Genomic DNA, 26,588 nt, shown 5'->3' with positions numbered 1-26,588 from the left:
CTGAAACTGTAAGTTGCACTTTCTAGAATTCTAAGTAAATGGAGTCACACAAGTACTCTTTTTTGCTGTTTTCTTTCACTGTATGTTACATGTTGCATGTATCAATAGTTTCTTCCTTTTGATTGCTGGGTAATTGTCCATTACATGGATATCCACAACTTGTTTACCCATTCACGTGTGTTGATGGACATTTGGATTGTTTCTAGTTTTGGTCAATTACCAAAAAAAAGTTGCAATGAACACGTTTAAGCCTTTGTGTAGACACTTGTTTTCATTTCTCTTTGGTAAATATCTAAAAATGGAATGGCTGGTTGTTTGGTTGTTTGGTATATTTAACTTCCCAAGAAATGATCAAACTGTTTTACAAAGAGATTGTACCATTTTATGTTCTATCAACAGTGTAGGAGAGTTCCAGTTTTTCTACAACCCCTCCAGCTCTAGATATAGTCAGTCTTTTAAATGTTAGTCATTCTAATGGGTATATAAAACTACACTGCAGTTTTAATTTTCTTTTCCTGATGAATAATGATGTTGAGCATCTTTCCATGTGCTTAGTGAGTATTTGAATATCATATTTAATGTAGTGTTTGTTCAGATCTTTTATCCACTTTTAAAAGTAGGTTGTCTTAGTTTTGATTTATAAGAATTCTTTATATATTTTGGATATGTCTTTTATATGGGTTGTAAATATTTTCTTGCATTTGCATATTTTAACTGTTTCTTTTGAAGAGCAGAAACTTTTAATTTTGAAAAAGTTCAATCTATCAGTTTCTTTCTTTTGTGGTTTATGCTTTTTGAGTACTAGGAAGACTTTGCCTATTGCAAGATCGCAAAGGTTTTCTCCTATGTATTTTTGATAATATTTATACTTTTAGGTCTTACATTTAGGTCTATGATCCAATATTTTGAGTTAGCATTTGTGTATGGTGTGAGATGAGGACTGATACTCATTTTTTTCTGTATCCATATGCAGTTGATCTGGCAGTATTTGTTGAAAAGATTTTTCTTTCCCTATGACTCATCTTGGCACTTTTGTCATAAATTAATTGATCATATATGTATAGGTTTATTTCTGGATTCTCTATTCTGTTCATTGATCTATGTGTCTATCTTTTTGCCAGTACAAAACTGTTATTATTACTGTAGCTTTGTAGTAATTCTTAAAATTAAGGAATCTAAATATTCCAACTCCATTCTTCTTTTTTAAAAATTGCTTTGGTTATTCTAGGTTCTTTGCAAGTCCATGTAAATTTTATAATAGGTTTGTCAATTTCTGCAAAATAGCTTGCAGGGATTTTGATAGGGATTTCATTGAATCTAAAAATCAATTTGGGGATAATTGCTATCATAATAACCATGTTCAATCTTCCAATCCATGAATATCATATAGCTTTCTATTTTAGTTTTCTTTAATTGTTGTCAGCAATGATTTATAGTTTTCAGTATCGAGGTCTTAGAAATATTTTAGTAGATTTACTCCTATTTTCTGTTTTGATGCTACTAAAAATTCAATTTTTTGAAAGTTTATTTTTAAGTCATTAGCTATCAGTATATAAAAATACAGATGTTTGTATATCAACATTGTATCTGGTGACTTTGCCAAATTCACTTATTGATTCTAATAGGCATCTTGTAGACTTCTCTGGGATTTTCTATGTAAACCATCTTATCAGCTGAAAATAAGGACAGTTTTACTTCTTCTTTTACAGTTTTTTTTTTCTTTTCTTTTTTTTCCTTATTTGGTTTTGGCCTTATTTCTAGAACCTCCAGTACAATGTTGAATAGAAGTGGTATATTCTTGCTTTGTTCCCAAATCTTAAGGGGGAACAATTCAGTCTTTTACCATTAACTATGATGTTAGCTGTAGGGTTTTTTTTTAGATGATCTTTATCAGTTTGAGGAAATTCCCTACCTCCCAGGTAGTAGTGAGTTTTCTTTGTTCTTTCTTTAGTCATGAATAGGTGTTGAATTTTGCGTATAATTTTTCTGTGTCTATTGAAATGGTTTTTCTCCTTTATTCTGCTAATATCATAATAGTGGTGAATTACATTCTTTTTTTTTTTAATGTTAAACCAACCTTGATTTCTGGGATAAAATCTGCTTGGTCATGATGTAGTATACTTTTTATATACTTCTGGACTTAATTTGCTAATAAAATTTTTTGTCTATGCACATGAAGGATAGTGGTCTTTAATTTTTTGTCTGTGATTTTTTGGTCAGATTTTGGTATTAGGGTTATTCTGGCGTCATAAAATGAGTTGGGCAATGTTCTCTCTTCCTCTAATTCTGAAAATATTTGTGTAAGATTGGTATTATTTCTTCCATGAATGTTTTGTTGAATTCACCACTAAAATAATCTGCACCTGGAGTTTTATTTTGGGGAAGATTTTTACAACAAATTCAACTTTTATATAGATAAAGGACTATTCAGATGTTCTGTTTCTTTTTCTATCAATTTTGGTAAATTGTATTTTTCAAGAATTTTCATTTAATCTAAATCGTTGAATTTGTTGGCATTAAGTTTTTCATATTATTCTTTTTATCCTTAAATGTCTGTAGGCTGATGGTGGTGATAAGCCCCTTTTTTATTCTCATTTTGGTGATTTGCATTTTCTCTCTCTCAGTCTAGCTTGGGGTTTGTCAATTTTGTTGCTCTATTTAAAAACCGACTTTTTGCTTTAATAATTTTCTGTTTTATTTGTCTATTTTCTCGTCCACTAATTTCTGTCCTTATCTTTATCATTCTCTGGTTTAAAATTTTTTTCTCCTTTTATAATATATGCATTTTAAAGCTATTTTAGCTGAATTCATTTTCATCCAGCTCCAAATATTTCCTAATTTCCCTTGTGATTTTGTCTTTGACTCATGAAATATTTAGGAGGGTGTTTAACTTCTAGATATTTGGGGTTTTCCTAGATATTATATTGTTATTGATTTCTTATTTAATTCCATTGTGGCTAGAAAATACACTGCATATTTCAATCCTTTAAAATGTATTGACCTGTTTTATTGTCTGGTGTATGGCCTATCTTTGTGAAGTTGCTCTGTGCACTTGAAGAGAACACATAGTCTGCAGTCTTTGGATGTTGTGTTTCATAAATGTCAATTAGGTGGTGATTGATGGTGTTGTTCACATCTTCTGTGTCTATGCAGATGTTTTATCTCGTTTTTCTCTGAATTGCATGCTGATAGATGCTAAAGTCTCTTCATATAATTGTGGAACCATTTCTATCCTTAATTCTGTCAATTTTTTTCATGTGTCTTGAGGCTCTTATTAAATGCATATACATTTGTGATTGTTGTGTCTTCCTAATGACTTAGTCTTATTATAAAGTGCTCATTAATTTTTAGAAAACATTCAGAGCTCTTGGAAAATGAATATATGGTAACTGAAAATTTAAAATATATATGTTAAAAGAAGATTTGGAAGATAAAGTTGGAGAAACCTTCTAGTAAGTGAAACAACAACAAAGAAAACAACAGTGATGGAAAATGGTAGATAAATAATAAGAACCTGAGAGAATTGCTCTAGAAGATCCAGCATTCAAATAATGAGTTTAAAAAAAAAAAAAAGTAGAAGTGGAAATTACCCAGGAGCCAATATAAGAATGTTTCCCATAAGTGAAGGACACAGTTTACCAGATTCAAAGGGCCCACCTAGGATCCAGTATAGTGTAGGTTGAAAAGCTACACCAAGGCACTTGTGAAGTTTCCGAATATCTGGGTGGATCACTTTCCTTTGCTCAACTGCTGAAGGGATGGTTTTAGCCCTGAGAAAAATACCTGTTCAAGGGGAACAAACAGGAGCCCTCCTTTTCAGTTCCTGAATCTTGTCCTCAGCTCACCTAACTTAGACTCACAGCTGAAGCAGCCCTGCCAAGAACTCAGTGCAGCCCGGTTCCCCTCACCCAGGTTTCTGGTTTGACTTGAGTCATGTGTATCTTTGAGATGTTCTTAGTACTCAAGCACTCAGGCGCCAAAAATCTTTGTTTAACCACTTCAGCAAGTTAATCCCCAGATTGTGCTTTAAGTCTGTTACCAAATTCAATTAAGAATAATGTGCTGTATGCTTCTGTAGGAGAATATTTGCCCCTACATGTGATAAGACCTAATGGCTACCCCTAGAACACTTATTAGTCGATACCCTTGAGCAGTTGGGAAATAATTTTCAAATTAAGTATAATGAGTTAAATCATTTGGGAGGCCATCCAAATGAGAGCACCTAGGCCAACAGTGGAAGTACTGGGAAGAAGCGAGGGCCTGGGATTATGCCCCTGCCCGTCCTATGCTTATGCTCCTCAACTCTAGGATAATTATTTACAACCACAATTTTCTGGGGCCATACCCTTAGGGACAATCAGGACTTGGCCTTGAATTACACTTCTATGTGGCTCTCAGCCACCTACCTCCCAGTTTTACTTTGGTTTGACTTCATACCCCATCTTATTTTAAAAGGCTTCCAGTAAAGGGCGGTCTTTACCCAGCCAGTGGTCAGTTTCTGCTGCAGTTTCCGACTCCAGCCCCATGTGGCCACCATCACTGCTGCTCCTCTACTGCCCCAGCTGACTCTGAACCTCACGGACCACCTCCAGTGATCACAGCTTCTGCCCACCTAGAGTGGTGAGGCCAGTAAGTGAGCACAGCACTTCACACTTCCAGAGGGAGTCTTGTTTTTCCTGTTTTACGCACCCTCAGTTGAGGAAACTAGAACAGGTTGGAACTAGTACTCACTTCATTTGAAGATGCTATCTGGAGTCGCGCCAGCCACCTCCTTGGCTGGTTCTGGACTGATGGCACAGGCTTTTGGCTTCATCTCAGGGAATTTTCTGCTTTCCTAGAGCAATATTCTCTTCCCTTATTCTTTCTCTTGCTCCCAGCCACACACATCTGAAGTGAAAGCATCTTTGTCTCCCACTCATTACTAAGGACTGATAGTCCTGGTCTGGGGGCTAATTCTAATGCTTTCATTACTTTTTTATCCCAGTAAGCCTTAAGATCTTATGCAATAAAATTCCTCTTGTCCTAGAACTATGCCAGAGTTCTCAAGGGAGTGACACAGATGAAGGTGTCCCTTGGAACTCTTCTTATTCATTGTAAGTTAACATTTATTCAGCACGTACCATGTGTGAGGCACTGTGCTAAACATGTCACGTGGTCTCATTTAATCTTAACCAAAGCCCTGTAAACTACCCATTTTATAGATGAGAAAACCCTGGTTTTGAGAATCTAAGAAACTTGCCCTGAGGATGCAGAGAAAAAAAGCAGAGATTTGAATCCAGGACTCTCTGAATCCAGAACCCATGCTCTTAATCACTGTACCATTTGTTCTCACTAAGGAAAGACCTAGAATACCACCCACCTCACTGCAAAGAGGCACACAGGGGACCACACCCAGGTCTCGATTTTAACAATGTGGACTGATTTAAATTTCATTTCATTCAAGAAAATGCTTGGGTGCTTATTTGTCAGCATCGCTGTGATTAGCACAGTGAGGATAGAGAGGGGAGTTCAGAAGTTTCTCTGCCCTTAGAAATTTGAGAGACTAGACATATACGCAAGCAGTTAAACACCATGTAATGAAATTTCATTAAGCTTAGATAACAGAGAAGAGGATGGAGTAGTGACAAAGTCAATAGGAATCTACAATGGCAATTTAAGACTGGCAAGGAAGAGTTAAGCCTCAAAATGCTAGGCAGTACATCTGAAATGCAGAAATTAGTGGGTCTAGTGTAGCTGGAGAAGTTTTCATGGAGATGGGTGGGCTTAAACTTACCCTGGAGCCAATGAGATTTTGATTGGTGGAGAGGAAGAGAGAGGGCATTCCAAGGAAGAGAAAGTATGATCAAAAGCAGGGAAGAGGGAATGAGTGTGGGCGTTTGGGAAGGCATCAAGATGGGCCAGACTGGAAAGTATGGAGGATAAATTTGAGAAGCATCTTGAGAGTAATTCTCAAAAGTTTGGAATTAAGTTTGAAGGCAATGGGAGATCACAGAAGGCATTTGGATATAGGAAAGACAGAACAAAAAAAAAATTCATTTGGAACATTTTTCTCACAGCATGGGTCATTTCTCCATATCAAATGACTGTGGCTGGAGTCAAGATGTTAACACTGAACTCCAGAATTAGGGTCTGTTTTCCATTCAGCATTAGAGCCACATTCTTCCTGCCCAGATTTTTTCCCCTAAACTGAGGGAAAGCCTCATAGGGAAAGTGACAGCTTGCTCACTGACTCAGAATAAAGGATCTGGATGATTTTATTAATAGAGTCATCAGTTAATGATCATCTCCATTTCCAGTACGGGGATGTACCTGCCAAGAGAATGACAATGCTTGTTCAGCTAGCCAGCACAATTCTGGCTTGTTCAGATCCAGAACATGCTCTCCATCTTAGGCAGGACTAGAGACTCACTGACAGATTGCTATTCTCTGCTTCCCCTTTTCCTAGATTCCAAGCAGACTAGCTATTTTTCATTATTTCCTCCATCAGGAGACTGTGCACTTTACTTGGTTATAAATCGATTGACATTAACAACTTTCAGGTCCTAAGAATGTATATGGGTCAACCTGGCTCTTTCTTGGGTATGAGAAATACTTTAATTTTCTTGATTCAATTGGATGAACAAGCTGTTCTCCGTACTGTAGAGCTGGGAAACCTTGTAATCTCAGGAATAACTTTTGCTGGGGGCTTTCACCCATTCTAAATCGATAATATTGTCAACTTCAGAGAATGTTCTTACCCCCAAGGTCTGTGAAGGTTGTGACCACTTTGCATCTTGTAGCTTTCTTTGCCTCTCTGTGTAGATCATGAGCCATTACAGTGCTATTAGCATAAGTAATGATTTCTCTGTCCTTTGTTGTTGTTTTTTGTAATTTATTTTTATTTATTTAAAAATTTTTATTGGAGTATAGCTGATTTACAATGTTGTGTTAGTTTCTCCCGTACAACAAAGGGAATCAGTTATACATATATGTATATCCACTCTTTTTTAGATTCTTTTCCCATATACGTCATTACAGAGTATTGAGTAGAGTTCCCTGTGCTATACAGCAGGTCCTTATCTGTGTCCTTTGAACCTGTAAGTGGTATGAGAAAACCTCTCTGCTTTTCCCTGTGTTGCATTCAAAACCTAATATAGATATGCTATTATGGATTACCTGTACCATTCTAGCTAGCAATATTAAACATTTTTATTTACAAACTTCTCTGGTCATCATAGGAGGAGACAGGTAATATTTGAGATGTTTAATCCTAAAATACCCATGAAACTGCACAAAAGGAGTGAGAAAAGGATGGATAATAAATGTAAATTTAAGATGGAGAAAGGCCATATGCTGAAGTCCATAGGGAATGTCTACTAATGCAGTTGTCAGGGGGATGGATTGAGAAGCGTATTCTCAAGATTACAAGCTACATGGCTCACAAACTGAACCAGAGAAGCCTAGCTGGTGGTGAAAGAGAATAGAAAGCAAATGTTACCTTGCCCTCATCATTTGCTCCCAACTATTTCAGGGCATTGAATATACACTGGCCAGAAGAGCAAACAGTCCAACTGGGAAGAAACTGTCTTCTGAACCAGTCAGAGTCATGTCCAGAGTCAAACCTCCCACCTAACCCATCAATTTCTCTCTTTCCACATCCATTCAAAGACTGTGTCTCCCAGACCACAGCCAGGTAGGAGGTAGACGGAGACAAGTAGAGGTGTGTTATGTCCTGGAAGGGCTAGTTGTGTAATAAACAGTACTGCAAGAAGGCAGGGGCAATGCATGCTCAGAGGGCATATGATTTTATGTGTTACCCTCTAAAACAGGACAGCAGTTTCTGTTACCTCTCAGTTTCTCCTACTACTTGGAAATTACAGCAGTTAGAGCAGGAGGGTCCCCAATCTAATGCCCAGAGACCTACAATAGCTAAATATCTGGGAGATCCTGAAAACAGAGGTAGGCACTATGTGAGTCTCTGTGCCCTTCAGCTCTGCTTTGCTTGTGCCCAAGAGGAAAGTGAGGGAATAGGAAGATTCTTCACTAATACTGTCTGCTAGCAAGTGCCAGGCTGGAACATACTTTTCTCTTTTTCAGTATGAAGAGACAGAAAAATGCCCAAAGGGGCCTAAGGAAAGAATACTGCAAGATAAGGGAAAGGAAGCTTTTCTGTTAAAACTTGAAGTGAGATTATATAGCTGAAAATAAATTTCTTCAGGAAAGAGAAAAACATTTTAGCAGACATATTTTTGGTAGTCTCAAAAAGACGTGAGAAGGCCTAACCACTATGAGATCGGAGCCAGGGGCCATCTGGAGAAAACAGATTGGGATGAAGGAAGATTTGCAAAGGCTGAAATGAGAAATGAGGGCAAATACGCCAAAAGTTTAATAGAATTAAACACCTGTACTAAAGAGAGTCAATACAGAGAAGACATAGCAGAAATCAAATCAGTAAAGTGGAAGACAAAATAAGGAAAAGGACCAAGATGAAAATGTTGAGAGAGAAGACAGCAAACACAGATCTAATCTGAGAATTACATTTATTCCCAATGAAAAAATGGAACAAAATGCTGGAAGCAACGGTCAAGCGCATGTCAGAAGAAAACTTTCCTGAGCTGGAGAAGATCTGAGATAAAATTAAAATGACCAGAACCATACAGAGACTTATCTTTTAAAATACTTGAGTTTCCAGGTTAAATAAAGACTCTTTCAAGCATGTAGATAGAAATGAACAGGTTACTAATGAAACAAATATCAAGGTGGGCTCAGACTTCTCAACCCTGAAGACTGTTCTAGAAGACAGAATTCTTGTGTCTCAAGAATTCCATATTCACCCAACAGGATGTTTATGTGCAGAGGCTGTGGGAATTCACTTTCAGATTTACAAGGGGGCTGAAAATATACCCCACATGGCCTCTTCTTTAAAAAAAGTATTTGAATTTGCCATCGAATTGAATTGGTAAATTGATATGAGGACACATACACACAAACGTACAAAATGACTTGCAGAGAGCGTTGGAGACTATTCAAAATAGAAAAGAAATTATAGTTTTGAATATGATTATAAAGCGGTATGCAAAACCTAATACCTACTGTTGACCAACAATTTACTTAGGTCTGATAAAAGAGGAGGAAGGAATATATTCCAAGTCATCCACAGTGAAAGGTGGATGGTTTTTGGGTTTTTTTTGTAATTAGTGAGAAAGATACAAAATGTCATTTTATGAGAAACAATGTTTTCTCTGAGTAGTTTTAGTTTGAAAACTGACTTCTTCAAGAGAATGCTTTTGGCCTGCTTATCTCTTAAACTGGAATTATTATAGGATCAGATGGGCCATGTATCTGGCTTCAGCTGGCAATGAAGGAAATTCTGATAAGCTGAGGCTTTAAGAAATTACATAAAGAGACAAGATATATAAATGATTTTCTTTCTTCTCATCTAACTTTTTTTTTCAAGTGAAGAGAAGTGCTAGCTAGCGTCAGGGAAAGTGAGTAGTCAGTGGAAACTCAACTGGGATGACTTCGGTAAGATAAGTTTTCTTATTTGATGCGTTGGTAAAAAAAAAAAAAAAAAAATCCGTTCATTTGTTGCTTATGAGAGTTTGCTCAGGAATTCATGAATTGCACTTGAGCCAATGTAAGAATTTTGAAATAAAATTTTTCCTCTATGGTTTTGGCTTTCGCTGAAGCTTCGATTTTGAAGTGAGAGGGAAGAGGAATCTCAGGAATCCTTACATGTGGTGCTCCTCACAGAGTGGGTGTGGAAATGAGAAACTGGAAATTATGCCTACGCTGAATATCAGAAATAATCGTGACTTTTAAAAAATATTGAAGCTTTAGTCTAAGTCATAATCTTTTCCCATCTTTGCTATGCTGTTTATCTTTGCTGACGTTATGTCTATACCAGTCATAGTTGTTAAAGGAAAAAAAAGTGTTGGAAGAGATTTGGAGAAAATCCATCATACTGTGGTGCAAGTATTTGGGTACTTGGGGAAATCTTGCTGCCACCTGATTTTTAATAAAAACAGAAGATCCAGTTCTTGGCCAGGATAGGATTAACAACTTCCCCTGCCCTGTAACCCTCCAAACATTCTAATTAATTTTGTCGTTGATTTCTGGCAGCTTACCTATGGTTTCCCATCTTTAATATGTTTTCAAGAGTGTAAAGGACCGGATGCAGTAAGGGTAAATTAGAGAGAATCACTTAGAGCCATTTGTAGATTATGAATTGTCCAAAACCATTCATCGCTGTGCTCGAAAGGGTTTGTTTAGCATTTATTTGCACCTTGTGCAAATATGGTGCCACTCTTACAGGGTAGGAGTTTTAAAAGATGTATAACATCAGTATGTACAACCAACCAACCAACAGTACTGATAACTTACAGTGCACGTAGACTCCACTAATTGTGTGGAAGACACAGAATAAATATGAATCTTAGTCTCTTCTCTCAACAAAGTGGAAAGCTAGTTAGGGAGATCAGTGTGACACAAATGAAATGATTAACAAACAATCAGGTGTTAAGCTGAGTTGTACTGTGCTTCTGTTTCTTCATCTGTAAAATTAGAAAAGCTACTTATAATAAAACTACTTATCCCAGTAGGGCCTGGTGCTCAGTAAGGTTAGCCAGTCATTACTGTTATTTAAATTACTATTAATAGCTGGGACGAAGTGAGAGAGTGGCATGGGCATATATACACTACCAAATGTAAAACAGATAGCTAGTGGGAAGCAGCCGCATAGCACAGGGAGATCAGCTCGGTGCTTTGTGTCCACCTAGAGGGGGTGGGATAGGGAGGGTGGGAGGGAGACGCAAGAGGGAGGAGATATGGGGATATATGTATACGTATAGCTGATTCACTTTGTTATACAGCAGAAACTAACACACCATTGTAAAGCAATTATACTCCAATAAAGATGTTAAAAAACTAATAAATAAATTACTATTAATTTGTAAATGTAATAGGATGTAAGAGAAGAAAGTGATCAGTGTGTGCTGCAGCAGTGGAGAACGTTTAATTCATAACTGAGATTTAAGTTGGGCCTTTGAATGATGTATCAGATTTAGCTAGCTGGTGACCTAAAGCACTGGGGAGGTCATACGCGGTGGGAAAAATAGTTGTAGAGGCATGTGGGTTGCTGCCTCTGCAGTTAGGATAACAGCCTGACCGGTTCAGTGGGTGTGTATTGGACTTCTCGGGAAAGAAAATTGAATAGTTAGGGTGGGGCGAGATTATGGAGGCTTTACAAGTCAGGCAAAGGAGTTCAGATTTTGATAGGATCAGCAACAGGTTGTCTATACTTGAGTGGAAGGAGTATGTAACAGAGACAAGTCTGGTTAGCGGGAGGCAGGGTGGTCGGAGGGAGTGGGTCGCTGAAGTCGGAAAGCCAGGGAGAAGGCTGTTACAATTCCCAGTGAGCTGTAATAGGGCTTGGTTGGTGGAATGGACAGAAGTGACACCTGGGGGAAAAACAGAAGAGCAGTGAAAGGACAGTTATGTTTTGAAATCTAGTGCCACGTGTTCTGAGACCAATACCAGGATACAAGGTTGACAAATACATGTGTATTCATGGAACAATTGAGGTTGAATAATTGAAGGTGTCACTGAAGATGAGACTTATGAGGACCAAAGTATATGTCCAGGCAGAGAACAAAGACTAATAATAAATTGGGAAAGAAAATGAAGAGGGAGGTACCTACTCCAATATTCTTTTAGCTTATATCTATTGCATATCTGTATTTCTGCTGTGTAGAAAACGTTGGCTAGGAAGCAAACGTTGGTTTAAAAATCCAGGACTGGAATGATCTATTTCCAAGTGTGTATCTTCCAGGGACCTATTGGAAGACCCCTGCATCATATTTAGAAACAGTGACTATGTCGATTGGGGGTAGTCTGGTGTCCTACCTAGATTCAAATCCTGATTCCACCATGTGTAGCCGTATACCTCTGAGTGAGCTATTGGCCCTTTCTATGCTTTAGTTTCCTCATGGGTAAAATGGAATAATAATAGTATCTACCGCATAGTGATACTGTGGGACTTAGGTGAGATGTTACCTGCTAAATGCTCAGAACAGTGTTTGGTGGGTGCCAGATGTCATCTAGGAGGAATTGTAAGAGTTGTGGTGGTCTTGGTGGCGGGTCATGGTGCAGGCGAGGGGAAGTATTTCACTTTACCCCGCTGAATATAAACATCGTAACCATTGTTCAGGAAATGAGTCTCCAACCAATATGCTGAAAACACAGTTGTCGAAGGTAATTCCTGTGAAACATGTATAAGACTAAAATAAAGAGCAAATATTTTGGGGTGGGGGTAATCCATTAAGGCCCAAATCTCAGGTTTCAGGGAGTGTCACCTTGGTTCATCATTCATGCAAAGACCATTTAAATTAAAACAATACTCTGCAGGCTGCATTCTTATAAGTACAGTACTTGAAAGGTAAGAGGGAAAACACTAGGTGCCTACTGTTTGCAAAAGTATAAGGTGTAAAGGACATAGACACTTCACATGAGTTAATACCATCTGGATTCCAGGTTGAGGTCCCTTAGATCATGTTTTCTCTGATCACTCAAGCTGGCTTTTTTTATAGCTTTTACGCTGCAGACAAGTTATATCCTAGGTCCTGACAAGTGGCCAGCTTACAATAAATTTGTACTGTCAAAGGAAGACTCCCAGTCACTTGACTGAACACTGGAAAGCGTTAGAGTGTTTTCTGGCACGTGGGCTCCTCCAAATGCTTTCTGGAGTGGGCCATTCAGCCAGTAAATCAGTAACAGAGATCAGGGCATATGCAGAACAGGCCCTTTTGTTTTTCCGGGAACTGGCCCCAATTTGTATTATGTTTTAATTTGTTTGTTCAAATCATGCTTATAATTGTGTTTTCCCCTGGGTTTAAGGGGAAGAAGGCAAGCAGCATGGTGGTGAGAACCTCCACTCTTGCCATTTTTCGGAAGAGTTGGAAGTTTCAGGGACTGTAGAATGGGGATCATTTCAGTATAGAGAAGAAAAACACGTCTAGCCAAGGATGAGCATCTGAATTTGATTAGTGCTTTCCGTGTCATAAAATAGATGCTGCCTCCAATAGAATTATCTGGCTTTACCTACTTTGGGCTCAAATCCACTTGTTCCCTAGAGCTGTTTGCTGACCACCTGAAATGTTGATTGAGGCTTATGTCATGGCCCGTGGGCAGGGTGTAGGCCCTCTTTCTGGAGCCAGCCCGAGCACACAGTGTCATGGAGACTGCAGAAGCCCACACCCATGTCTGGCTGAAGGCGCATACTACCTCCAGGGCCCACGGAGAGGCTCTTCAATTCATGTTTCTAGAACAAATCTTGAACTGCCACAGAGCAGGCTGGAAGAAGGGCTCTGCCGGTGTTCCCATGCCCTGTCTTTACCAGGGAGTCAGAATTGTGTCTTTTACTCCATCTCTGCTCATTGCGAATCACTGGAAATAGTCAACTTCAGGAATGCCACAAAAATTCTTACCAAGTGGGAGAATCTGTCTGAAGAACAGAAATAGGCATAATACGACAATAACTAGGAATGCACTAGGGGCTTGTTACGACCTTGCAGGCTTGCAAGGAGTTTGAATTGTTTTCTACGTACTGTGAGAAACCATTAGAGGATTTTAATCAGGGAGGTGACAAAATTTGATTTGAAAATGACAAGCAAATACTGTTGAAGATTACTCAAAATTTATTTTGTAATCATTTCATTTTTACATGTTTTAGGAAAAAGGAAGGGGATTAAGATTTAATGAGCATCTTTTATGTACTACATATGGTTTTGGACACTTCCATGTTTTGTGTAACTTTTAGAACAATCCTAGAGATAATTCTTAGTATCTCTATTCATCCTGATGATAAAACTGAGGCTTGACGAGGTTAAGTAATTTGCCCAAGGCCACATGGATAGGGCAAAGCCAAAAATCAATTCCTCATGAAGAGTGTATGCTATTTCCCTTATGCCATGTTGTCTTAGCGCTGGGGTGTCTCGCGTGGTGCCTTGAACATAGAAGACATTCAATAAGTCTTTGTTAAAAGCAAACGTTTCCATTTAAAATTTATATCTTTATTTTTAACACCAAATGCCAAAATGACAGCCTAGCATAAAAGGTAAATAAAAACAATAGCATTAGCCCTTCTTTAATGAGGGTCTGAAAAGTTTTAGGAACTATCTAGAGAAACTCAGGACTTGTGTTTAAATTAGGATCTGTGTCGGGGTTCAGTCATGGGAAACACAATCTCCTTTCTTAAGCAGAAAGAAATTTAACCCAGGAATTTGGTACAGTCAGAATTTTTGGTGAGTGAAATCTGACTTCATCAGGACTGTGATTGAAGTTTGAGGAGTCCTGGCACCTGAGTTATCTGAGAACTTTATGGAGAGTGACATCAGCAAGATGGCGCACTTGGTGGTTTCCCACTTCTGTCCTCCTCACAGAAACAGCAACTAGCAACTATCCATAGACAAGGCGCCTTTGTGAAGATCTCAAAATTGTTGGGAAGGCTGGAAGAGGGGCTGCGAGGCTGGGACTCCAGGATGACTCCCAGAACAAATGACTACCTGACCTGCCAGGGGAAGCGCCCTGTGCCTCCTGCCGCTACAGTCAGGAGGAGCAGGGCGTGACCAGAAGTTCACTGATTGAACTGAACACATCACCGTAGCTGCAGTGAAACAACTGGGAAAGCTCCACTGCCACCACCAGAACAGCCCCTCAGCAGTCATGCGGCCAGAGCCTGATCCCTGGACCCTGGGGCACTGCTGAAGAATAGCTCCTGTCTGCCCATAGCAGCAGTAGAAGCAGCAGGAAAACAGTCCCACCCTCACGTCCATCTTCCAGATCTCCCGCACGTGCATCTATTGGCAGGGTTGATTTGCAAACCAAACCCCGGCTCCAAGGAGCCCGGGAAACATAGCTTTTAGCTTTCCAACCTCTGCGTAATAGGAGGCAAGTGGGATGGATAATGGGTACCGAGTTCTCACATTGGCATAGTCTTCCCTTCCTGCCCAAATGCAACGTCTGCCGCTTGGCAAAGTAGTTGTGAAACTCTTTAGAAATGCAGCCAACGAGGTAGGATTTGGGTTGATGTTACTCAGAGGTAGCTACCCTCTGAGCGATGAAGGGCTGCATTAGCAGCTTGCTCTGTGAGAAGCTTCTTGGGTCTGTGTTTGTCCCGTGATACTTCTGTCCTCAAAGAGAAATGAACAGAGGACTTAGATTATGCCCTGAAAGGTCCCCAGAAGAACGCAGTGTGATTACAGCTCACGTGATGTCTCCATAATCTTGCCAAGTGTTTAACCAAGCTCACAGCATCTGTGGATGGTGGGCTTTTAAGAAGCCGGAGACTGCGGCTCTTAGAGGGCCCCTCACCAAGCACCAGCTCGAGAAGATGGAGGATGCCTTTCCTATGCATCACAGCTCTCTTATATGAGAAGTTTATTTGCAGAGTTGACTGGACATGACACTTAGATTTGCCAAGGCAGTATGAAAGTCATACCTTACTCCTCAAAAGTTTGAGCTGAGGGTATATGCCCAGTAGTGGGATTGCTGGGTTGTATGGTAGTTCTATTTTTAGTTTTTTAAGGAACCTCCATACTGTTCTCCATAGCAGCTCTGTTTACAATAGCCAGGACATGGAAGCAACCTAAGTGTCCATCGACAGATGAATGGATAAAGAAGATGTGGCACATATATACAATGGAATATTACTCAGCCATCAAAAGAAACGAAATTGAGTTATTTGTAGTGAGGTGGATAGACCTAGAGTCTGTCATACAGAGTGAAGTAAGTCAGAAAGAGAAAAACAAACACTGTAACACACATATATGGAATCTAAAGAAAAAAAAAAAAGGTTCTGATGAACCTAGGGACAGGGCAGGAATAAAGACACAGACGTAGGGAATGGACTTGAGGACCTGGGGAGGGAGAACAGTAAGCTGACACGAAGTGAGAGAGTGGCATGGACATATATACACTACCAAATGTAAAATAGATAGCTAGTGGGAAGCAGCCACATAGCACAGGGAGATCAGCTCGGTGCTTTGTGACCACCTAGAGGGGTGGGATAGGGAGAGTGGGAGGGAGACGCAAGAGGGAGGAGATATGGGGATATATGTATTTGTATAGCTGATTCACTTTGTTATACAGCAGAAACTAACACACCATTGTAAAGCAACTATACTCCAATAAAGATGTTAAAAAAAAAAAAAGTTTGAGCTGAGAAATTTGAGAGCATTCCATGCCAGCTGAGGACATAACCCTTCTACCCGAGTCCTCACACAAAGACCTTGGCTTGACTCTTGGCTTTTAATGTGGAAGTTTTTAAATTACATTCCCGTTGTGTCTTCGGTGGCCCTTGCACAATGCTGATCACTTTTGGTCTGTCCAGACCTTTGCTTATCTGTAGCCTCAAACATACGATGCTTATTTAATATTGCAAGTGATGATTCCAGTCGTGGGGATGCTTGTCCTTACGTTGAAGATGCCAGTGATTCCCTTCTGTGTTATTCAACATATACTCAACATACGTTCAACATATCGGCTGAAAATCTCTGACCTTGCAGCCTGAGGAATGATGTAATGCTACATGGTTGACATGGAAAGATGTCAGTTACAGTATTAAGTGAAAAAAACAAGGTTCAGAATAGTATATGTATATACATATAGTATAAAACCAGATTTGTTTTTGAAACACTGGTGAAATGTTGGTCTGGGACCTGCCACATCAGCATTACCCAGGAACTTGTTAGAAATGCAGATTCCTAGGCCTTATCCCCTCCACCCCCAGCGCCCTGCAATCCTACTGAACTGGAAACTCTGGATGTGGGGCTGGCAGCGTGACCTCCAGCTGGTGGAGAACCACAGCTCTAGTGTATCTTGTCCTGGGATAGTTTGCTACTATATGTGTCCTAGGGTCTGTATGGGTTTGTAACACCTTTATAATTTGCATATGGTCCCAGTAAATGAATTACTTATGTTTGTAAAGGATTTTGATTTCACTGTTTATGATTCATTGTATTCATATATATCTTCTCTTTACAAAATCAGTAAAATAAAAAGTCAACAGATTAAATGTGCCAAAAAATGCTGGCAACTAGAAGAAAAAAATGTTTATACATTAGGCCAAGGTATTTTAGACTTTGATGTGCACACAGATTGCTTAGGGGCCTTGTTAAAATCCAAGACTGGATTGAGGCCTGAGGTTCTGCATTTGTAACCAGATCCAGGCCAAGGTCTGTGGATCACATTTTGAATAGCAAACCACTAAAACATTATCCATGGTTACTTCTGGAAGGTAAAATTATGGGAGATTTTCACTTGGTGCATTTCACCTTTGTGCATTTTTTGAATTTGATTTTTTACAAAGAGCTGTATTCAGAGAGAAGAATAAAGAATTTTAAAATCTTTCACCAGAATTTACCTTACTTCTACATCTCTCTGCTATGCAGGCTTAGTCTTTAAAAAACAAAAATTTCCAAGAGTGCTTCAAAAGGAAACCGATTTATCAGCCTTATGCCTCCCCACGCCACCCAGATCATTGTGGCTATAAATGTTAAAAAGCAGTAGTGTTAGATGGTAGAGGGCACTTACAAGGGATTCATATTAGCTGGCAGTTTTTCAGTGGCAAGCATCAGAAACCTAACAGAAACAGGCTTAAGGAACTAAAGGAAAATTTTTTAAGGAATTCAAAGAAAAATGGTTTGTCATGGCTGAATCTAAGTCTGCAAATGACATCCTTAGGAACTGGTCTCTTGCCATCTCTAAGCTGTGCTTTCCTCTGCAGTGGCTTTACCTTCATGCAGTCCCTCTTTCCCTAGAATGGCCACCAGAAGCACAAGGCTCTGCTTCATCAGATTAGTGGCCACAGCAAGATAACTCCTCTTCCCAGCAAGTCCCAGAAATGACTCCTGTTGGCACGAATCCATCTCTGAATCTATCAGTGACTCCGATTGGCTGGACTTGGCCATATGTATGTTTCTGAAGAAGGCTGTGGGTGTTACCAACCCCATGCAAATAAGCTGAGAGGAAGGGGTGATTCCCCAGAGGAGAACTGAAGTGTCAATAAAAGAACAAGGTGGATAGATGTAAAAGTGAGAGATGATGTTCTATTATTGTGCAGATCTTGCCGCCCAGTCTTCTCACTTTATTTATTTGGAAACCAGACTAAGTCACACTAGTAAATAGCAGACCCACGATTTTCCAATTTCTACCTCTTTGCCTTGTCCTCTTTACTGTGTTACCTCCCGTTCTTGGAAGCTAGAAATGAATCAAACCTGAAGCCTCTGTAACACTTGCTTATCACTGAAATGTCTTCTTAAACCCTGTCTTTCAGATATTAAACTTAAAGGAGCTGTAATCGTACATCGATCGTCTTTGACTCTCCTACATCGACTGCTCAGATTAAGTAAGAAAACCACATTCCTTTTGTGATAGTAATCCTTGCTCCTCCTTTCTTCTTTGGGGAAACAAGTTGAAGCTTGATAAAGTGTAGGGGCTGGTCTACTTGGAAAAAGTTTGAGCCCTAACCAGGTGATTCCATGAGTGAGGTGGGTGCCCTATGGATGGGGGCTCACCCCCAGTCTCTGATCTTTTTGATCACATTTTATCCCAAGAACTTGATTAATAGTCTAGACTGTGTCCTCCCTTTGGGCGGGCTTGTTGCCCTCCCAATTTTCCCAGGCACAGCGCTATCCCTGTGGACAGGTACAGGCATGAATCAGAAATCTGGAGGCTCGCCCAAAAAGTATGTCTGCTGTTTGTAAAGGGGCAATGTAGTAATTACCTGTGAGTAATGCAGTTCCAGATCTTCCATGAGAAATTAAAGCTGAAAAAGAGGGCTTTCCTTTGCTTGAAGGAAGGGTTTTGGGTGAATGAATCCTCTCCTTGGGAACTGTCTCTTCTCTTTCTCCCAAACTCTACCCTTTCCTCCCCAGACATCCTTTCTTAAGCACCCTACTCTGGCACTCAGCAAGCCATGGGAGTGAGAAAGAATTGGCTGGAAGTCAACAGTCTGCTTGCTCATAGCAACTGAAAGTTTTCTTCCGATGGTTCTGGTTCCAGGGGAGGTTGCTGAAGATTAAATCCTGAAGTCTGTCCCATTCAGAGAGCAGCAGCCTGGCTTCTGGTGGCTACAGCATCAGGTAGGAAAAGAATGGTTTTTCTTACCTTTTGTTTTTTGTAAAATATGATTTGAAGGCAAATTTAATGTTAAATGTCAGTATATTGGGCACAGAATCAACAAAGGATTTAAATAATGTGATTTCTGTCCATCAGCCATCCCAGACTAATGAGAGGATTGGTCCTACTGTCGGAGAACCTGTCCCATGATTTGTTTTTTGGGGAGGGGGTTTCTTGGGTGGTCCAATGTAATAGCTGTTGCAGTCAGTACCAGGAAGAAATTCATGGTCTTGATGAATTAGACAGTTTCTGCGTTCTCTGGATTTTCACTTGTAGTGTGCATGTTTACATATGTATATGTCCCATACTCCAGACACACAATCACCTTTGTTAAGAACACTCACAAAAACACAGATGATGAACTGACCAGAAGACAGGCCCCCTTTGATATATTGCTTTATTCTGAGTTTTTCAAGAGCCCGTCAACTGACTTCTTGCGAGATACCACCATAAATTTTTTTAAAAAAGAAGTTATTAGGAGACATAAATGTTAAGTAAGTGTCAGTTACATTCGTATCAGTTACATGCTCACTCTGTGGGTTGCAAAAATGACTTTTATGTATTTTGGGGTCATGCACTTCTGTATAAGGGATATAACTTAGTAAAACTAGACAAGACACCATAGAGTGAGTATGATGGGCTGTTACAGAGTTTGTCATAACCAGATCCCTAGTGTTGTAAAGGTAAAATATGATGCACACATGATAGAAGGAAGTCATAAAGGGAGTATGGAAAAGAACAAAATGGAGTTCTATGAGAATTTTTAGGTCTACCTTTTAAAAGGAAACGAAGTTTGAGAGTCAGCAACCAGAGAATCAATTCTCAGAGAAAATATTTGTGAATTGTGTTATTACATCATTTTTTTAAATGACCGTATATTGAGGTTTCCTATTGTTTGCCATTGTGTGTGTGTGTATGTTTGTGTCTGTGTGTGTGTTTGTGAGAGAGAGGAGACACTCTCCTGATACACTGGGTTGCAGATCACTGCTGGGCTATTTTTAAAGGAACTTCAGTAAACACTGATTCTGCAAACATTAATCAGCACCTCTGTGTTCTGGGCACTATCCTAGGCCCTGGACTATATATATATCGTGTTGAATTTCCTATTCAGTAACCTTTACTTACCTCTTATTTGTGTTACCAACGAAAAGACAACCCCAGAGATTTAGTGCAATTACCGTAACGGGGCTCCTAAGGCGGCCTGGTTATCGGAACTACTTGTGTACCGACCTGCTAGAAAAGTATATCTTGTGTTCCAGTCGGAAATGACAGCCTGTTGAAAATAAACAGTACCTTCCTTAAAATCCAGTGCTCTGAGGCTGATCAATAGCAGAGCTCTGCTGTATGATTTGGGTCCTGTTGTGAGTCTCGAGTTCCCAGGGTGAGAGTGAGGCGCTGGTCCTTGACGGGATGCTTGGCCCCGAGGCACGGGTGGTGCTTTCTCTGCCCTGCTTTCTTCCCCAAACCCTGTGGGAGTGAGGGTGGGGGAGGGAGGTAGGCAGAACCCCTGTCCCTATGGAGGAGTCTTCTCCAGGTGCCTCCCAGGGGACCTTCTTCTTCATTTTACATCACTTGTAAATGGCCCCTGAGCCCTCAGCAGACATGATTGAACCTCCTTGCAGACCAGCCCTGGTCCCTCTGCTGCCCTGAGAAGCTGGCTTCTCAGCTGGCCTGCAGCAGACCCAGGAGCAAGGCTGATAGATGCGAACATTGCCTCATGACCAGCACACGCCCTTCCTCTTCACTTCTTCCCTACAGCTGCTTCTTCTCGTGGTTGCCTTCAATACTACCCTTCCCCACTCTGGAAACTGTCTGATTGGTCATCGATGGTCCCTCAGCTCTGCATGTCTCCCAGTTCTGGTGAGAAATGCTCCCCTGGGTGACATGACCAAGCAGAAGGCAAAGTCAACAACAGCAACAGAATAAAAATAATAATAGTACCTACTATTTGTGAATACTGGCTATGTGCCAGGCACTGTGCTGAAAGCTTTGCATACATGATCTCATTTACTCTTTACAACCACCTACGAGGTGGGGGACTACTGGTAATCCCATTATACAGACAAGGAAATTGAGGCTTAGCCATTTACCTGTTGTTGGGAGATTCACATCTAAATGCCTGACTCCAAAGCATTCAACCACAGCTGTGGTGAGAGTGATGATCAAGTGTATAAATGCTTGAACGTTGGCCAGAAGAAGACAGCACAGACCTGTGGGGAGGGTGCTGGGCTCGGTGCCCTTCTGGCCCCCTTAGCTTCTCTGCTCTTTTGGGATGCCTCTGAAAAGATCTGCCAGAGACCAGCAGGGAGACCAAAGGGCTCGCTCTGCCACCTGTGGCTTCCCCCTGCAAGTGGTCTGTCATACCTCCCTTTGAGGTCTGGCAGCTGACATTTATCTTGGTCTTTGTTTACAAACAAGGGCCATGCATCCTGTTCTTTCTTTGCTATTTGAGGCTGACCTTAATTCTAAAGGAGCATATATTTTACTTCCACTGTGCTGGTGATTTTGGAGACAGACTCCAGTCTTAAGAGGAGTCTGAGAGTATCCATAACCTGTTCTTTCCCTTTCCTTGACTTTCAGCTAGTTTATTCCCCAGAACCTACCTGGAAGATGGAGTTCTCCTTTAGGGGTGGTTTCTGTTTCATCAAGGACCACTCTTAGTGCTGTTGGAAACTCTTCGGAGGAAGAGTTTGTGGTCTCCAGGCTGTTCACCCTTGGGCTCCACAATTCACAAATCATGCCCTAGGCTTATTTCTGGGGGGTACTCTCACATCTTGAACCCCTTTATGTTTTCAACCTATAGGCAAACTGTTCTGTGATATGGATCTTGTCTCCCAAGACTAGGGATGTCAGGAAAGGGCTGAGATCAGCCCCTGCACCCAGACCATTGGATGGCCCTTTGGTTAACTTGAGTAGTGCGTCAAGACCCTATCCCCTTTGACTTCTTACAAACTATCTTTATTGTGTGACTTGGCAATGAACTAGTGAAATATCACTTTCTTGAAATTTGGCCTTAACTTGCTTGTTTCCAGTTTCAAAGGGTTTCCCTTATTTTTCATTTTATTTGAAGAGAATGAAAGAGTTGGAGATTTGAGTTAACAAAAAAGAAGGGGACTAATATTAACTGAGCACCTACTATGTGCTGAGTACTCTACTAGCCTTTGTACATATGATGCAACATTTAACACCGACAGAACCTTGCAAGGTAGAAAGGACCATTTACAGTTGAAGAAGCTGAGGGTAAGAAAGAGTTAAGCGGGCTTCCCTGGTGGCGCAGTGGTTGAGAATCTGCCTGCCAATGCAGGGGACACGGGTTCGAGCCCTGGTTTGGGAAGATCTCACATGCCGCGGAGCAACTAGGCCCGTGAGCCACAACTACTGAGCCTGCGCGTCTGGAGCCTGTGCTCTGCAACAAGAGAGGCCGCGATAGTGAGAGGCCCGTGCACTGCAATGAAGAGTGGCCCCCGCTTGCTGCAACTAGAGAAAACCCCCGCACAGAAACGAAGACCCAACACAGCCAAAAATAAAATAAATAAGTAAATAAATAAATAAATAAATAAATAAATAAATAATTTTTTAAAAAAAAAGAAGGAAAGAGTTAAGCTACTAAGTCTGGTGGGGGCAGAATGCAAAGCCCAGGTTGCTTCCCTCATTCCACACTTCCTCCACCTGGATTATAAACCCCTTCCCAGTGGGCAGAATGGACGCAGACAGTTCATCTCATTTAATCTTTACAGTCCTGGGATTTAGGTAGGTGACACCTATTTGGTGAACAAGGAAACCAAGACTCAGAGGGTCTTGTTTGGGTTACTGGAAATCAGCTCCTATTAAGGCTTTATAGTTTCCTAGTCATCTCAAAGACAGATGACTTCCAAGGAAATGGTCTTCTCATGAAAAAAATTTAACCCCCAAGATCCTAATCAACAATAATCTATTTGTATCACTTCTGATTTTCCAAACCTTGATCTTAGCAGTGTGTGTTTACTTACATATGCCCTACTTTGTGTTTCTCACATAGTTTTATTTCATAGACACAGGTCAGTGTCAGTGAAATGGCATGCTTGTCATTTATGCTGATACAGTTTTCTGTCCTGTTACTCAGACCAATTCCTTGTTATTGAGCATTTGAGATGGTTCAAAGGATACACCTTCACTCTTTCTATTTGTTGATGTTGTTGTGTTTGGAGGGTATGTTCTCCAAAGAAGACATCAGTGAATCAAAAAATATGACACATATTTATAACAAATAGCTGGATTTGTTATAACAGATTGCTTTCCTCGGAAACCTCACATGTCACCAGCAACAAACACAGGGACTTGTTTCCTTACAATCCCAGGCTGGGCTGCTTTTTATTGAGCTGAATTCATTTATCGTTCTCCTCTGCAAAAATTTCTGATCTTTGAGGGTCTGTCTTCCCATCACCGAGGCTTCTAACGGAGGACCCTGCTGAGCCAGTTGACTGCTGCAGTTGCCTTCAGTCAGTCATGAAGACCTGAGATGCCATGTTCCATGGCCTGATGAACTGGGAGAGGGGGATAAACAGGTAAGGGATAAGTTGGAAAGTAAAGAAAAATGGGTAAAACCCATGATAAATGAGTAGGTCAGAGGAGAAATACAGGGTATGCGAAAATTAGCCTCTTTGAGATTCTTGAATTGAAGACTAGGATGTGAAATACATTTTTTCATTTCCTGGTTTATGTTGTAGCCAGCCTGAAGGATGGCCCCTAATGATTCCTGTCTCCTGATATTAGCACCCTGGTGGTCCCTTCCCACATTCCATCAGGTTTGGTCAGTGTGCCCAGTAGCATACAGGAGAAGTAATGATATGTCACTTCTGATATTAAGTTATAAAAGACGTTGTGGCTTCCATTTTATTTTTTATTTTTTATTTTTTATTTTTTTTAGCTGCATTGGGTCTTCGTTGCTGCACGCGGGCTTTCTCTAGTTGTGGTGAGCAGGGGCTACTCTTCGTTGTGGTGCACAGGCTTCTCATTGCGGTGGCTTCTCTTGTTGCAGAGCACGGGCTCTAGGCATGCAGGCTTCAGTAGTTGCAGTGCATGGGCTCAGTAGTTGTGGCTTGCGGGCTCTAGAGCACAGGCTCAGTAGTTGTGGCACATGGGCTTGGTTCCTCCATGGCATGTGGGATCTTCCCGGACCAGGGCTTGAACCCATGTCCCCTGAATTGGCAGGCGGATTCTTAACTACTGTGCTACCAGGGAAGCCCTGTGGCTTCCATTTTGGCCACTTTCTCCCTCTCCCAGTTCACTCACTCTGGGGGGAGCCAACTGCCATGTTGTGAGTAGCACTTTGGAGAGGTCCACGTGATGAAAAACATGGTGGTAAAAGCATCCCAACCACAGTAGAATCCAAGTCACACCTCTGCCAGAAAGCCTGTCCCATCTGTTCACCTCTATTCCCTGTTAGACCGTGGATAGATACTAATTATATGTTGCTGTAGAACAGATCACCTCACAATAGTTTATTAATAACAGTGGTTTATTATTTCTCACAGTTCTTTGTCTGAGTTGTTCTTACTCTGGGTTTTCCTGGACCTACTCATGTGATTGCAGTCAGCTACAGATTTAAAATGGTGACAGTCTCATGTCTAGGGCCTCAGATAGCATTGGATGGAACAGCTGGAATGGCCTTTCATTGTGGGCTTTATCACAGTGTGGTGTCCTCAGAGTACCAGGAGGGCAAAAATAGAAACCATAAGGCCTCTCAAGGTCTGGGCTTGGATGTTGCACAATACCACTTCCGCCTCATTTAACTGGACAAAGAAAGTAAAAAGGCCAGATTCAAAGTGTAGGAGGAATAAGCTCTACCTCTTAATTAAAAGATTTGTAAATAATATGTGGTCATTTTTAATTCATCAAGTTCACCCTCTGGCCACAATTATTTCAATTCATCACATAGAAAAAATATACACTGCCCTCCCAAGACCCCTGAGGTCTCATCCAATGACCACATTGGGCTCAAAGTCCATGATCTTGTGATCTGAATCTGGTACAGATATAGATAGGATTTCTCATGTATAGTTCCTCGTCAGTTAGAGATTAAGGTTTGCCTTCCAACCTAACAAGTCCTGTTTATTTCCTCTAAATTCTGCTTGTAAACTAAACCATACACCCAACATAAAATGTTGAAACAGGGACGTGGTAACCCCAATAGACATCCCATTCAAAAATAGAATAATAGGAGACAATAGCAGTAATTGGTTCAAAGCAATTCTGAATTTCAAAGCAATTCTGAAATCTATCTGTCAGATAGAAATCTATTTCTATCTGAAATCTATCTTTCAGATAGAAATCCATCTATTTCTATCTGAAATCTATCTTTCAGATAGAAATCTATCTATTTCTATCTGAAATCTATCTTTCAGATAGAAATCTATCTATTTCTATCTGAAATCTATCTTTCAGATAGAAATCTATCTATCTTTTTCTATCTGAATCTGAAATCTATCAGATCTATCTATCTATATTATTGGGTTTTACTACTCAAGCAGGCAAGGTTCCTTAATTAGGGTCTAGGTCTGCTCTAGATTCAACCATCTGGATTCTTGGTTCCGTCTTCTGAGATGTCTTTTCTGTTTTAATATAAATGGCCTATGATTGCAGCAAAGTAATTTTCTCAACCTGCATACTGACTGTAGAAAGTTGGGGGTCTAGAGGTCTCCTATCATTTTAGATGCTTACTCCAATATGATAGAATTCCTTTAAAAATTTATGGATTTTCTGTGCATCTCATTATTGTTCATTGCATAAGACTAAATCTTTTATTTTATTTATTTATTTATTTTTTAACATCTTTATTGGAGTATAATTGCTTTACCATGGTGTGTTAGTTTCTACTTTATAACAAAATGAATCAGCTATATGAATACATATATCCCCTTATCTCCTCCCTCTTGCGTCTCCCTCCCATCCTCCCTATCCCAACCTTCTAGGTGGTCACAAAGCACCGAGCTGATCTCCCTGTGCTATGCGGCTGCTTCCCACTAGCTATCTATTTTACATTTGGTAGTGTATATATGTCCATGTCACTCTCTCACTTCGTCCCAGCTTACCCTTCCCCCTCCCTGTGTCCTCAAGTCCATTCTCTATGTCTGTATCTTTATTCCTGTCCTACCCCTAGGTTCTTCAGAACCATTTTTTTTAGATTCCATATATATGTGTTAGCATACGATATTTGTTTTTCTCTTTCTGACTTATTTCACTCTGTATGACAGACTCTAGGTCCATCCACCTCACTACAAAAACTCAATTTTGTTTCTTTTTATGGCTGAGTAATATTCCATTGTATATATGTGCCACACCTTCTTTATCCATTCATCTGTTGATGGACACTTAGGTTGCTTCCATGTCCTGGCTATTGTAAATAGAGGTGCAATGAACATTGTGGTACATGACTCTTTTTGAATTATGGTTTT

The 26,588-nt window shown here is 40.3% G+C and overlaps 3 long non-coding RNA genes across 9 annotated transcripts in view; 2 read left to right on the top strand and 1 right to left on the bottom strand.

Moving 5' to 3' along the window:
- Positions 1 to 14,024, top strand: part of LOC309654459 — an 89,140-nt gene extending 75,116 nt beyond the window's left edge. Inside the window, exon 2 of the long non-coding RNA XR_014260266.1 lies at positions 13,709 to 14,024. This is a non-coding gene — a long non-coding RNA (uncharacterized lncRNA). The remainder of the gene's footprint in view (positions 1 to 13,708) is intronic.
- LOC309654458 overlaps positions 1 to 26,588 on the bottom strand; it is a 595,613-nt gene that overhangs the window by 145,664 nt on the left and 423,361 nt on the right. The gene's annotated exons all lie outside the window — the stretch shown is intronic.
- LOC309654448 overlaps positions 18,769 to 26,588 on the top strand; it is a 173,888-nt gene continuing 166,068 nt past the window's right edge. For 6 of the 7 annotated variants that reach the window (XR_014260247.1, XR_014260248.1, XR_014260249.1 and 3 more), the window contains exon 1: positions 18,769 to 19,118. This is a non-coding gene — a long non-coding RNA (uncharacterized lncRNA). Of the gene's footprint in view, positions 19,119 to 20,913; positions 21,016 to 26,588 lie in introns of all 7 variants that reach the window. The other variant, XR_014260246.1, reaches the window with a different exon arrangement.

Source organism: Balaenoptera physalus, assembly GCF_965194825.1.
Source record: "Balaenoptera physalus genome assembly, chromosome: 2".
Lineage (NCBI taxonomy): Eukaryota > Metazoa > Chordata > Mammalia > Artiodactyla > Balaenopteridae > Balaenoptera > Balaenoptera physalus.
Note: the sequence above shows the minus strand (reverse complement) of the source record. Positions and strands in the feature narration are given on the sequence as shown.